Source organism: Balaenoptera ricei, chromosome 18, assembly GCF_028023285.1.
Source record: "Balaenoptera ricei isolate mBalRic1 chromosome 18, mBalRic1.hap2, whole genome shotgun sequence".
NCBI lineage: Eukaryota > Metazoa > Chordata > Mammalia > Artiodactyla > Balaenopteridae > Balaenoptera > Balaenoptera ricei.
Genome location: NC_082656.1, coordinates 23,444,170 through 23,459,979, shown reverse-complemented (window position 1 = coordinate 23,459,979; position 15,810 = coordinate 23,444,170). Strand labels below are relative to the sequence as shown.

The 15,810-nt window shown below is 39.1% G+C and overlaps 1 protein-coding gene across 9 annotated transcripts in view; it reads right to left on the bottom strand.

Moving 5' to 3' along the window:
- Positions 1-15,810, bottom strand: part of ENOX1 (ecto-NOX disulfide-thiol exchanger 1) — a 612,333-nt gene that overhangs the window by 440,631 nt on the left and 155,892 nt on the right. Inside the window, exon 1 of one of the 9 annotated variants that reach the window (XM_059902645.1) lies at positions 7,462-7,992. The exons of the other annotated variants lie outside the window; for them this stretch is intronic. The gene's annotated coding sequence lies outside the window, so the exon portion shown is untranslated. Of the gene's footprint in view, positions 1-7,461; positions 7,993-15,810 lie in introns of those variants that run through there. 9 annotated transcript variants of the gene reach the window in all.

Here is a 15,810-nt window from a genome sequence, read left to right as displayed (position 1 = left end):
CTGTAGACAGCATATAGTTGGTTTTTGTTTTTTAAGCCATCCTGACAATTTGTCTTTTACTTGATATTTTTAGATTGTCTGCATTAATGTAATTATTGATATATTAGGGTTTCTGCCATCTTATTTTTAATTTTGTTTGTTCTGTTTTTCATTTCTCTATTTTTTTCTTGTGCTTCAAGTAAGTGAGATGAACACTGTAGAATTCCATTTTGATTTATCTGTAGTGTTTTTGAATGTATCTCTCTGTATAATTTTTCAATGGCTTCTCTAGGCATTACGTATATACCTAACTTGCCACAGTCTATTGGTGGCATCATTTTACCAGTTCAAGTGCAATAGAGAAAACTTACCTACTTTTATGTCTCTTTACCTTCCCTATTTAAAATATAATTGTAATCAATATTTCCTCTACATAAATTTAGAAGCTATATCAGACAGTGTTATAATTTTCATTTCAACTACTGAACACAATTTGGAAAATTCAAGAGAAGAAAATCTAATATATTTACCCATATTTTTGCTTACCACGTTATTTCTTCGTTTCTGAGTGCCCTGAATCCCTTTTATTTATTGTTTCCTTTCTGTTCAGAGAAATTCCTAAAGCCACTTTTTTAGGACAGGTCAACTGGGGTCTAATTCTCTTAGTTTTCCTTATTCTGAAAATGCCTCGATTTCCCCTTCATTCCTGAAGGATATTTTTACTGGGTTTAGGACTATGAGTTGACAGTTCTTTTCTTTCAGCACATGAAAAATATTGTGCCACTTCCTTCTGGCTTCCATTGTTTCTAATGAGAAATCTGCCCTTTTAATTATTTTGCTCCTGTAGGTAAAGAGTTGTTTTCTCTTGCTGCTTTCAAGACGTATCCTTGAAAATAGTTTTGAAATTTAATTATAATGTGTGGTGGTGTGGATCTGTGTTTATTCTTTTGGGGAATGTGTTCAGCTTCTTGAATCTGTAGGTTTATGTCTCTTGCCAAATTTAGGAAGCTTTCAGCCACTGTATCTTTTTTTTTGGCCATTATAATTTCAAGTTGTTTTTCAGCACACCCTCCTTTCTCCTTTCCTTCTGGTACTTCAATGCCATGAATATTAGATTTTTTGTTATAATTCCACAGGTCCCTGATTCTCTATTCATTGAGAACTTTTTTCCCATTCTATTTTCCCTCTGTTGTTCGCATTGGGTTAATTATTCTCATTCTGTCTTCCAGTTCACTGATTCTTTCTTCTATCCCCTCCATTCTGCTGTTTAGCACATCCACTGAGATTTTTATTTTGGTTTTTGTATTTTCAGTTCTAAAATGTCTACTTGGTTCTTCTTTATATTTTACGTTTCCTTGTTGAGACTTTCTATTTCTTTGCTGGGGCTTTCTAGTGTTTTCATTTATTTCAACAGTGTTTGTAGTTGCTTATTGAAGCGTTTTTATCACGAATGCTTTAAAATCCTTGTTAGATAATTCGGACTGTCATCTTGATGTTGGCATGAATAGATTACCTTTTTTTCATACAACCTGAGATATTCCCGGTTCTGGGTACAAAGAGTGATTGTCAGTTAAAACCTGAACATATGTGTATTACGCTCTGAGACACTGGATCTTATTTAAACCTTCTATTTTAATAGGCTTTCCCTGATACTGATCTGATAGGGATAGGGATGATACCATCTCATTATTGCCAAGTGAAGGTAGAAGTCCAGGTTCCCTACTGAGCCTCTATTGACACACAAGTGCGGGATTTTGTTAGATGAGTATCCATTTTCAGTTGTTTAGCCCTTGCATTTGATTATATCGCACCTTTATTTTCCAGAATTTTTTGCCTCATAGTCCTTATGTGCTATTTCAGCAACAGTGGGAACAGAATATTCCAAGAATAGGGCAGCAATAAAATATCATTTACAAAAGGAATACAATTAAAACACCCTCTCCCCAGTTAAAGCTTATTGCCATTAATATATAGTCCCTAAAACAGGTTTTATTTTGTTTAATTCAAAAGATGAAGCTCCTTCTTTTCTCTACAAAGAAACACACGCACAGAAAAGGATTAACTCCTTGCAGACCTCAATGTAGTATATAAAGGTGTGTGTGTGTGTGTGTGTGTGTGTGTGTGTATACAAACTTCTGATAATATTTGCTCACAGTAGAATACTTTGGGGAAAGAGGAATGCATAAAAATATAACTCTACATAATACCATCTAGCTATAAACTACTCTTACATTTTCTTTGGAGTAGTCCACTCTAGTTTCTTCCTATGCACTTATTATTTTCTTCTCTTTATAAAATGGGCTTATACTATAATAAATACCATTTGGAACCCTGCTTTATCCACTTAACATAATAATGGGTTTTCCCATTTGGTTAAATGGTCTTTAAAAACATGAGTCTTTAATGGCTATAATAATATTCTACCTTATGAAGGTGCCATAATTTATTTAAACATTCTTCTATTTGAGGATACGTTTTTACATTTTTGCTGTTTTTAATAATACTGGAATGCATTTTTTTTAACATAAATCTTTGATTTTTTTTTTTTTCCCTTAGGGCAGACTGCTAGAATTTGCATTACTGGATTGCAGCTACTAATAGCACAAGGCTCCCTCCAAGAGCAGGAAACACTGGTGTGGGTCAGGGCCAAGTTAACTCTTGGCCGTTGCATTGAAAAGGGTTTGCAAATTCTGCATCCTTCTAGCAACACACTGTTGGGGTTCTCTTTAGGGTACTTATATCCTGTGCAGTAGTGTGGCCAGGCAAGCCTGAGGCTCCTCCAGCTTACACCAAGAACTAGTTGTTTCCTCTGTTCCTTAGAAGAGCTGCTGGGAACCAGGGAAACTGAGTCATGTGTGTGCTTCCTCTGGTCTGTATCCTGTCTCTTTTCACCACTGGAGTAGTAAGGGCCAAGATGAGAGTGTGAGTCAGCGGAACAGTGTGAGACATTTTTTGCAGGAAGCCTTACTTGCTAATTTATTTTAGGACAAATAAAAGAGATTCCATGCTGTAAACAAATAGTATCTTTAAAACAAAATTGGGAACACAATTATCTATATGTAAGTACCTTTCTGTCTGTCTGTCTATCTATGATCTATCTATCACCAAAATTTAGGCGACTCGATAGTTTCATCACACTGTGATTGTGTTGTATCTGATTACATATTGCTCTCAATAAAGTACTTTTAAGCTATTTTCTTTTCCATAATAGATCTTGTAAGTTATTTAACTGTAAAAATGTACAATACCTTCTAATGTTACATTCTTTAAAACAAGACTGTGTTCCACTGCCGACAAGACAAACAGCAGTACCTTTACACAAAAGAAGAACTCATTTGTCAGCTTACTTTGAAACACGCAATTTCCATCAGCTGTTTGCTCTTCCTAGAGCAGACTGAGCGGGGGAGAATTTACATTTTATTTATTCATGCTCTTTGTTCATTTTTCTATTGAGGTGTTAGGGTTTCTTTTTCTCATGAATTTGGAAAATTCCTTTAATTACTGATGATATTAACCTTTTGTCTGTCTTATTTGTTGCAAATATTTTCCCCAGTTTTCAGAGCCAGTTGATTCTGTATATGGTGCATTTATTTTTTACAATTCAGAAATGTTTAAATTTAGTACATTAAAATATGTCTTTTGCTTTAACATTTTTTCTTTTGTATAGTTAGTATACCTTCCCAAGTCTAAAAGCACATATATATTAAGCTATAAAAATGATTTTAATATCATTTTTGAGAAATCATGATTCTTCATTGATTTTGATACCATTTTTATCATATATTAAATTATTTCATCTACTGGATCTTTTAAAGCCCTTGTAGTTGTACCACTGTGTTATCTGATGATTCTTAGATTGTTTACTGAGGGAATACTGAACATCTTGTAAGGCAAGTATTCTTTCCTCCACTGCCATTTACCTTTTCTTTTCCTCAAAATTTTAACTAGCTCACCCATTTATTCTTCCAAATGAATTTCACAGTCAATAATTCAAGTTTCAAAATAAAAATTCTCTTAGATTTTAAATGTAAAATTTAAATTTTATGATTATTAAAGATGTTTACACCAGTAAACATGTGAAAAGGTACTGACTTTTACTACTAATCATAATAGCACTGCAAGTGATCTGCCATCCTAAAGTAAATAAAAATTTTTAAGTTTGATAATGTTTGGTGTTGGTATAAGTATGTGGGAAATTAGCACTTTCATAGACCACTGATGACAAAGGAAATTGGTAGTTACTTTAGAAGAAGTTTGTCACATCTGTCAAAATGTAAAATGCGTGCACCATTTGATCCAACAATTTCCCTTCTAGGACTCTGTCCCACAGACATTTTTACACATGTACATAAAGATACAAGGTAGGTCATTGTACCATTGTTTGTAATAAGCCCATATTGGAGTCCACATAAAAATCTGCCTCAGGGGAATGATAAACTATGGCATGTCCATACAGTGGAATATTGTATAGCTATTAAGTAGAATGAAGTAGATTTATATGTAATAATATGGAACAAAATCTCTAAGATACAGTAGTTCCCCCTTATGTGCAGTTTCACTTTCTGAGGTTTCAGTTACCCGCAGTCAACACAGTCCGAAAATATTAAATGGAAAGTTCCAGAAATAAACAATTCGTAAGATTTAAATAGCACATCATTCTAAGTAGCATGATGAAATCTCATGCCATCCTGATCTGTCCCATGCGGGACGTGAATCATCCCTTTGACCAGAGTATCCCACCTGTTAGTCACTTAGTAGCTGTCTCAGTTATCAGATCAACTGTTGCAATATCACAGTGCTTGTGTTCAAGTCACCACCCTCTTTTTACTTAGTAATGGCCCCAAAGCACAAGAGTAGTGATTCTGGCAATTCAGATGAGCCAAAGAAAAGCCATAAAGTGCTTCCTTTAAGTGAAAAGGTGAAAGTTCTTGACTAATAAGGAAAGAAAAAAAAATTATATGCTGAGGTTGCTAAGATCTATGGTAAGAACAAATCTTCTGTGAAATTGTGAAGGAGGAAAAAAGAAATTCGTGCTAGTTTTGCTGTTGCGCCTCAACTGCAAAAGTTACAGCCACAGTGCATGATAAGCACTTAGTTAAGATGAAAAAGGCATTAAATGTACACGATAAGATATTCTGAAAAATCAAAACTACAATGAGGTACCACCTCACACCAGTCAGAACTGCCATCATTAAAAAGTCTACAAATAACAAATGCTGGAGAGGGTGTGGAGAAAAGGGAACCCTCCTACACTGTAGGTGGGAATGCAAGTTGGTGCAGCCACTGTGGGAAACAGTATGGAGGTTCCTCAGAAAACTAAAAATAGAACTACCATATGATCCAGCAATCCCACTCCTGAGGACATATCCAGACAAAACTATAATTCAAAAAGATACACGCACCCCTATGTTCATAGCAGCACTATTCACAACAGCCAAGACATGGAAGCAACCTAAATGTCCATCGACAGATGAATGGATAAAGAAGATGTGGTACATATATACAATGCAATACTACTCAGCCATAAAAAAGAATGAGATAATGCCATTGGCAGCAACATGGATGTAACTAGAGATTATCATACCAAGTGAAGTAAGTCAGAAAGAGAAAGACAAATACCATATGATATCACTTATATGTGGAATCTAAAATATGCCACAAATGAACCTATCTATGAAACAGAAACAGAATCACTGACATATAGAATAGACTGGGTGGCTGCCAAGGGGGAGGTGGTTGGGAGAGAGTTGGAGTGGGAGTCTGGGGTTAGCAGATGGAAGCTTTTATATGTAGAATGGATAAACAAGGTCCTACTGTAGAGCACAGAGAACTATATTCAATATCCTATGATAAACCATATGGAAAAGAATATTTTTTTAAAAAGGTATTTTGAGAGATAGACACACATATTCACACAACTTTTATTACGGTATATTGTTATAATCGTCCTATTTTATTATTATTTTTAGCCTCTTACTGTGCCTAATTCATAAAGTAAACTTTATGATAGGCATGTATGTATAGGAACAAACAATATATAGAGGGTTCAGTACTATCCAAGGTTTCAGGCATCCACTGGGGGCCTTGGGATGTCTCCCCCACAGATAAAGAGGACTACTGTATATTATTAAATAAAAAATAAGTTTGAGAAAAATATGACCAACATAATGCTATTTCTATTTTAAAGTATGCCTTCGTGTGTGTGTTGCGGGGAGGGGTAGTATGTGTATGTATAAAAAATATTTAGAAGGGCAGACACTAAAAGGGTAATTATATTTACTTCTGGGGAGGTAAGTGAAATTAGAGAGTAAAAAGAAAGACTAAGTGTTAATCTAAGTATTTGTACATTATTTTACTTATCTACTGTAATATTGTGTTCATATACAACTTACATGTTTTAAATTAAATAACTTAAAAGCGACACCTAGTCACTATTAACGTTATCTTTTCCTGGACTACCATTTTGGGTTTCTATGTGTTTATTTACTCTCTAACTGGGAGAAAGTTATTCATACTTAGTTGGCCAACAGATAATATGTGTGAGCTCCCGGCTGGCAATGCCCCTCGGGTGGTGGTTTCTGAATCCCCTTCTGAGTTCCACCTTATGGTACTTGTTAGTCTGGAAACTTTTAGGGTTTAGCTAGCATTCATCCCGGACTACCCTAAGTGACTGGGGTGAGATTTCTTTTTTCCTCATTGCATAGTTCTCTATCCCCAAATCCCAGCAAACACAGAGTGAGAGAAAAGCTACAATTCTTGGTGTGTTACATGGGGAAGGGACTCTACCACCTGGGATGGATTTTATTCTTCCCCTTCTGCACCACCCACTCAAAAAGGACAGTAAACTACTGGGAATTGCAGTCTATGAAGATATATAAAAATTTGGTGCAGAGGAGAAGCTCTGCTACAGTATTTTTTTTTTTTTTTTTTTTTTTTTGTCTGTGCCACACGGCTTGCGGGATCTCAGTTCCCCGACCAGAGATTGAACCCGGGCCCCAGCAGTGAAGGCCCAGAATCCTAACCACTAGGCCACCAGGGAACTCTCATCTGCTATGGTATTTTGAACATGTCAAAAAGCACATGACCCACAGGAGAGAGCTGCTCAGGCTTTCTACTGGTACAGAAATCCAATGCTGGCCAACAACTTTTATTCTCAATTCAGCTCTATCAGCCTCGTAATCAGTAGAAATTCCTTCAGGAATCCTGCAAAAGGCTATCAGTCTTATTTTCCACTGGTATTATGTCTTCATCTTTTTCTGTGTCACCACTGATACTTAAATGGAAAGTTGGGAGAGGCTGTGTCAGGGCCTATCAGCCAGATGACACTATAAATGTGTTATTTTGCAAATAAAAATCAAGTCCAAAAACATAATGCAACACTGCTAATGGACAAAAGAGGCCATAAACACAAAAGGTGTATGTGGACAAACACAATCCTTAGAACTTTTCTACACCGCAGTGGTGCATCTGCCACTTACTAACCAAGCATGGCGGCTCTCCAGGGCGCTAATTCTCCCAAGGACCAAATACCCATTTACTGTGTACGTGTGCAGAGAACAGGGAACGTTTCAATGACAGCTGCTCTGAAGATCAGGACGAAGGGGAGAGAAAGGAATGAAAAGCAGAATTACAATACAGAGAGACCAAAATCTGAGTGGAAATAAAGATAGACAGTGGGGAATAAACAGGAGATTAATGCCTATGAAGTGATGAAAGAGGATAGAGTCCCAGAAGAGGTACCAGAGAAAAACTCTGTAAATTATCAGTGGGAAATGGAAGCTCTGCTGGGAAAGACCTTCAGTCTAATTTTTTTCAAACTTAAAACTGGGATTTTTGTGCCACCAGGAAATAATAGGTAAGCGGGGAAGCTAAGGCAATTTATCACAGAGATCATTTCCACTGATAAGCATTTCTTTGTTTGAACAAAGGCTCACTCTTAAAAACCAAGTCGCAACTGAACTAACAACTCAGTTTCCAGTGACCGATGTTCCCTGTTAAGAACAAACAAACAAACAAAAAAACTTCCAAAAAACATAATATAAAAAGAGTGAATATACGATATATTTTTGGTCTTTTGACAGAGATAAATGCGCTAGAAGGACACCTGCCACTCTTTACTTTAAATGTGGAAATCGTGGGTTGGCCTAAAAGATGTAACAGGTTACAGAAAAACCCAAATGAACTTTTTGGCCAGCCCATATGTTCAATTCATATACCTTCCATAATTTCCACATGTGAGAGGTGAGAATATGTTTAAAAATACCCGGTATCAGAAAAATATGATGTATATCAGGATTCTGTTGGATCTTGTCAGCTACTCATAGCGAGATAAGGCAGCAAAGGAGGGGCCAGAACTTGCACTAGACTTGCCGCTGGAGCAAGTGCATGTGTGCAGAGTGGGCAAAGCATAATGCTCATGCTGACCTCTACTCAGGACAAAAGAAAGGGAGTCCCAGGACCCAGGGCCATATGCAGAAAGAGGCCCAGCAGTCCTGGGAAGCCGTCCTGCAACGGTCCACAGACACTTATCTGTCAACGGGGAAGCAGCAGGGCCCTGTCCCTGGGCTGGACTTCTCCCCAGCATAGCCACTGGTGCAGCCAGTGGAGTTAGTTGGGCCTCGATCCTACAAGAGAGACCAAATGATTGAATAAGAAGAGAGTTCTGACCTGGACTACATTCAAGCCACCGGAGGTTTGGGAAGTCAAGACACAGAAGGTTTGTTGTTACTAAGAAGGTTAACATCAAGAAGGGTTAACATCAAATGGGCTGACAATGCACCACTGGGACTGGGAACCATGCCCAGGGCCATGCAAGTAATAGTGACACGTAGCAAACACTACAAAAGGGTCTCCTATTAGTAGGAGTAGCATAACATCACATCCAATTTCAAATGATGGAATCTCCTCAAAGGTGAAATTTTGCACTTGAAGTCTGTGGTTAACAACTGTTTCATGGAATCGTGGGACGCTGACCCTGGAAAAGCAGGCAGACCGTCAGCTCAGGCGGCCCAGGCTTCAGTATAACTTGCCGCCTAGCTTTGAGCGTCGTCGCCTAAGCTTCCAGGGCCTCGGTTTTCTCATCCCAACAGTCTCTATGGCCACCTCTGGAAACTCTTGAAGGCCATGAATTTTTGTTATGAGGCTCCTATCACAAATATAATCTTAGCAAAAATGATCCTATATTGTGGCATTCCTACTTATTCAGCAAATCTAAAGGGGATAATCACACTCCAAAATGGACATTCAGAACAGTCCAGCTTCCTTCACCCAAATCCTTTGAAAAGCAGACATGGTAGCAAGCCAACCAAAACCTTGTTAAGACTGATCATGAAATAAATCATGTTCATCCCAGCTGAGCACAGTCTCCCTCACCCCTCTGTGCCCAGCTCAGTCTTCCCTCCATCAAGGGCTGGTGTGTCAGGACCGGCTTTGTCCCGCAGCAGCTGGGGGCCATCGGTCCTGGCTGCCCTCTGCAGGCTGGACACAGCTGTGGCGAGGCTAGGCAGCTTGAACAGTGTCGGGTTTCATGAGGAGGCAGGAAGGAGAAGGGCTGATCTTAGAGACACACAGGAAGTGGGGTGGGGGGACTGGGTATAAGGGACACAGGTGTGCCCAGCCCAATCCAATCAGGAAGAGTTCCCAGCACGACCCAGGGTTCCTAGTACAGGTTGCCCCTGTAAGCAGCTTTTTTGGCAGGAAAGAGCTCCTTGCAGGAAAGGGGTCTCTGCAGGAGGCCCCTTTTGTCTTGTCACTAACCTTAAACCCGGCACCCCCATGCTCTACTCAACTCCAGTCCCAGCACACCTTTCAAATCTTTGATCACACAATACCTTGCCTAACTTGTTGGTTCCTTCCATAGATCAAAGAAATAGAAATGAAGAATAAGTAATTAACATATGATGAGATCTCTTCCTAGCTTCCCCTTCACTAACCTCACGAACAAACTGTGTGAACAAGGTAGCATCTAAGGAAAGATCACAAGAAGTCCACAAGCCTGCACAGAGGGGGATGGGGACGACTCTGAGCCCCCCATCTCAATGATTAACTGAGGTTACTTCCCTTTTTCTCTTTAAAAACTTTCCTGGCTGAGCAGAATCTTTGGAGGTGTTTTTGTGGGGGGACACTGAGTCCACCATCTCCCCAGATCGCCAGCATTCTGATTAAAAGCAGCTTTCCTTTCTACCAACATTTGCCTCTCTCTCGAGTACTGATTTTTGAGTGGTGAGCAGCCAGACCTGAGTTCGGAACCCCCCCCAGTTCTCCAGGGAACGCCACCCCCAGATCAGTCCCACTCCAAACACAAGTCTCAGCCAGAGTCTCTCCCAGGCCCACAGGAGCCTAGACAGCTACATGGGGACCTCCCAGGCCTAACTCAACCAGCACTTCTCTGTGGTCTTGGCACCAGAGGGGGAAACTGGAAAGAAAGGGGCTGGAGGGGAAAAAAACTTTTATATGGTTCTAACTTTATGGAGAACAGCACAAGCTTTCTAATGGTGCCGCTTGGAAGCACATTGGCGTAAAGCCCAGGGGACTCCGCTCACAGCACCTCATCTTTCATAGAATTCCAATCCTGGCACAATCCTTGTATGAGGATTAAATTTATTCAGAACCAATTTTCCAAGAGCTCAAAATATTGTACACAAGTATTTGTTTTTACTAATCTACTAAACCTTTACAAAATTCCTTTTCCTTTGGTTAGAAATGAACAAAGCAGGGTTAATCTCTTTACATCTTTTTCAACCATGGAAGCACAACTGAAAGGGAACAGACAATCTACCGCAGGTAATACAGAAAGTTAAGGAGGATCCTCGGAAAAACCGGTCCTGAGGGGAGAAAAAGATCACTAGCACAAGCCTTTGCCTCATGAAGCCCCATAGCCCACGGACAGCCAGCTGAGGCCAGGCCTACCCAGAACCCTCCGTATTCTCAGATACCCACAGAACAGGAGGCAAATTCAGAGGATGTACAGATTGGGTTTTTCTGATCTCAGTGGGCAGTTGCCACATTTGAATTCAAGTCCTTTAAGAATCCACTCACAAATGCTGAGCGTCTCTGCTTTATCTACAGAGATTTTCAAAACACTCACCTCCTGTCTCTCCCCACTCTTAATAACATCATCCCCCAACATTCACTGTGTAACTGTAAAGGAGCAGGACCCATGGGGCCTTCTGGGGATAACCCCTCTCCCCATCTCTGAAGTACCCAGACAACTGTCTCTGATGCACATTTCCTGAGTTGTTTTACAGATGCTAAAACCCCCACCAAATAGAAGACTTTACTTGATGGCCATGAGCACACAGCCCCCAGACCTACTGGAGCCTGAGGACTGATAGTATTAATCCCTGTGATACCGCCCTGGTATCTCACGATCAACCAATCAAAGAACTGTGCACGAGCTGATCACACACCCTGCCATGTGACTCTCCTCTCTCATTCTGCCTTTAAAAATGCTTTCCTGGGCTTCCCTGGTGGTGCAGTGATTGAGAGTCTGCCTGCCAATGAGGGAGACACGGGTTCGAGCCCTGGTCTGGGGGGATCCCACATGCCGCGGAGCAACTGGGCCCGTGAGCCACAACTACTGAGCCTGCGCGTCTGGAGCCTGTGCTCCGCAGCAAGAGAGGCCGCGATAGTGAGAGGCCCGCCCACCGCGATGAAGAGTGGCCCCCACTTGCCGCAACTGGAGAAAGCCCTCGCACAGAAACGAAGACCCAACACAGCCATAAATAAATAAATAAAAATTTTAAAAAAACAAAACAAAACTCACTGCTCTCAATCTTTAAAAAAAAAAAAAAAAATGCTTTCCTGAAACCCATCAAGGAGTTCAGGGGTATTTTGAGCGCTAACTGCCCTGGATGCCTTCTGCTGCCTTACAATAAACGCTGCGCTTTCCTTCACCTCAACCCGGGGTCGGTAGATTGGGAAGCCGACTCAAGTAACATAATGAATCTCTAACCATTCCTCAACAAACAAGCCTGAAGATGGCAGGCACATTTCTTCGCCTTTGTCCTACCAGCATTTTACAAGGTTGAGAACGATGGATTTCAGTTTGAAATCCATCATTACAAAACTCTCCTCATCTGGCAAAGGGAAACATCCCGATCACAGTTCTCTACGGAGCATCATTAGAGGAAGCCAGAGAGAGAGCAGGAGCAGGAAAACGGGTCAAAGAGCAACTCTTTAACTTACGGAAGTGCAGGCCACTCTGCCCAACTCACAAAATCACAGCCTGCTTTATTCAGCTCATCCCCTCACGACCATGAACAGACGAGGAGATTTTTATCACTGCAGTCTCATTCTACAAAATAGGACTCCATTTCCTCATCTTTCTGGATGGCCATGAGATAATGTACATCTTGTAAACAGAGGTTGGTTACTTCAGGGAGGGGGGTAGGAATTAATTTCAAACCTATCACATAGTTTCAAGTTATTTCCCGTGAGATTTCATACCGGTGGGGGGGGGGGGCAGCCAGCACTGGAAGCCATAATTTCCATATTTATTGGAAATTGCATCTCAGCCAAAGTGGTACATTGTGTCCTCACAGCGAGACCTCACCCAGAGAAACAGAATTAACTCACCCTATCATCATAAGTGTCCAGGGTCTTTTTCAGAAAACTGTTAATATTTGACCCTCTAATTCACAGACTGTTTCTTTAAATGCACTGCATTTTAGCAGACTGTAATTTAAGGAACTGATTTCTAACCTAATAAACTTCTTTGCCAACTAAACCAAAGAGTTTCTATCTGTGCAGTGCATAGGAAGTGATAATAGAACCAAATGGCTATTTTTTTTTGAATCAGACGTCTCCCAGCCAGATTGCTTAGCTGGGTCTTTATTTATTTATGTACATATTTTCTTCTCTAAGGCTGTTTCATAATCTTCTAAAATATATTTTTATATAAAAATATGTATTTTTATATATTTTATATATGTGGAAACTATATGTGCTTATGTATGTGTTTAAATGTCTGTACACATGTGTTTATGTGTGTATGCATGTGTATGTATGTGTGAGTGTGAGTATGTGTGTACAGACTGGCACAAATTTAGACTGTGAGGAAACGAATGATAAAGGATGCTGCATATTTCATGTATAATATATCTGAATACTGGATTTTACAACCACTGCTGATGGCATTATGCTGTTTTCTTAAAATTACATTATGCACATCATGTAATTAATTCACTGAGGCTTCCAGCTCAGAATACAACCCCCCACAAATCTGGATTTTTAGTTTTAGTTTTCTTTTGTTTTAGGAGTATTAACACCTCTCTAAGAAGACAGCATGGGGTTGGCATGAACATTAACACATACACCACAAAAAATGTGACACATACAAACTCTTGCATTAAGAGAAAAAGTTTGAGAAATTAAGTAAAATTAGTTAATGAGAAAATAAATTGGCTATTATATAAAAATGTTAAGAACCCAATATTTTCTTAAGGAGATTTGCACTGAAGATAGTTGACATTAGCCTTAGATCACCAGTACACGATTTGACTCATTAACCGAACTGAAATACAAATAAACTGTATTGATTAGGACAGTCAGAGTTAGGGACAAGCATTTAACCTTTGGAGTTGACAATAGTACCCTCCCACAGTACATCCTATGGTAGATCAGGAGTCTGACCCAGCATGGTTTTTATGTTTTTGGGTGGTTTTTTTTTTTTAATGTCTTTAACAATGCCCTTTGAATCTATAAGTGATTTATTTAGAAATTTTTCAATGCTGTTTTTATTAAATAAATGAAAGTCTTTCTCTACTGTTATTCTTGGTTTTATTATATAAAAATATATATTTTGGCAGCCTTGCAAAATTAATCTTAAAATATTTCCCCAAAATTATTACATTCCAAGTATATATCCTCGAAAAGGAACATCTGTTTCATCTCTGAGTAGTTGAAATCATGTAATGTTTATGCCCTACTTTAAAATATCATCTAAGGAAAAAAATTAAATTTTCAGGTTCATCATATCTCCTTTCATAGCTCCTCAATTCCAGGATATGTATTTTTTTCACATTTTAACATTTTTGAAAATGAGATACATCCTAAAATAATAGCCACATTAAATTTGGGTTTACTCTTTATTTTCTCCTAAAACACTATTAATGCATCTAGCAATCCACAGTGTAATAGACATGAGAAAATACATTATTTTCCACACGCCTACGACTTACTAAGCATGTATGTTCTGCCACATGCTTAATATAACAGTACTTCTCACACACAGAAATTCCAAGAAGCAGCCTAATACCCCCAATCAATCACCTTTTTGCTTGAAAGAGAGGGAAAAGGTGGCACCAGAAGCCACCAAAAAGAATAGAAAAGTGAAATACACACTTCTCCAGTACGCTTTTTGGCAAGCAATGTTCATGTGATTCACTTCTGGCCAATGAGAAGAAAGCAGAGAAGTGGCAGTTCTAGGAACGCTTACATTCAACCAACAAAGAGAAAAGACTTGGCTGGTGTGACCTCTTTTCTTCCCTTCTTCCTGTCTTACTCTTTAAGGATAATGGTACCAAGGCTCAGAGAGGTTAAAATAACTCACCCCAAACCATGCAGTTGGTAAGTGGCAAGGCCAGAGGCAAATCAGCCTCAGGGCAATAGGCCAATTCCTTAGGAGCTAATTTCTTCACAGTGCTAAATAAAACGTTACTGGGGTAATATGCACCAGTCAAATCAAATTTCATCATGCAATCCTTTATGTAACTAGCAAAATGTAAAAACAGTACTCTCAGGTAGTTAAAAGCCTGTCCCATTCCCCACCCACTCACCCACCCACACAAAGAAAGCCTGCCCAGAATCACTCATCTATCTTGTTGGAGTAACCCACCGTTACTGCCCCGTAAAATTCTGAAATCAAATAAGCATGGGTGGTGCTCTCTGACTCAAGCAATTGAGAGATTTTATTATCTAATATGTAAATCTCTTAATACACATCCCAACTGCTTGATTTAGGACACACACACACACACACACACACACACACACACACATAGACACAGTCTACAGTAAAATCAAGAAAAACTAAAACAGAGAAACTTTCACTAATTTTACCCCCAGAATATTGATCCTGCCTTGACCAAAGTAAATAAATCAGTGTAAATAAGTAAATAAGTAAATAAAACAGTGAAGCTGTAAATACATTATATTTTCCTTACAGACAATCATTTTCCCCATGCCTTCATTCAATAAGTGTTGAACAAATATTTAAAGACTAGAGATTTGGAGGGATGTCTGACCAGGAAGCCCCACACGCCTTGGACCAGAACTCAGCAGAGCCGGAACTCAAATCTCAGGTCTTTTTGCCTCCAATTCTAGCTTTAGGACCTTAGGAATCCTGAGCCCAAAAAGTGAACCTAGTAACCCCACGCAAGTGAGAAACTAAATCCAGATGCCAGAGCTCTGTCCAAATTTGCTGAGCACTTGCTCTGAATAAAGTTCTACCCAGAAGGTGATACACATTAGAATAAAACATGCTCTTGCCCTCAAGGCCCTTGAGTCCCTGTGACCATTGTGTGATTTAAATAATTCAACTGAAATCAGAGACATTATCAGTAATAGAAAAAATTTAAAAAGAAGTCTCATGTGCCTCTTAAGATATCTCAAATTAAAATGAAGCTTTCCATTTGACAAAACCCTAAAATATATACTAATCAAGATAAAAATGACCAGAATGATAATGGCCACACTGATAACATTTATTATTAAGCACTTACTATGTACCAGGCACTATTTCAAATGCTTTCCAACTTCTAATACACAACAAGAGCATTAGATATTATTATTATCCTAATTTTACAAATGAGTTCACAAAAAAGCTTAGAG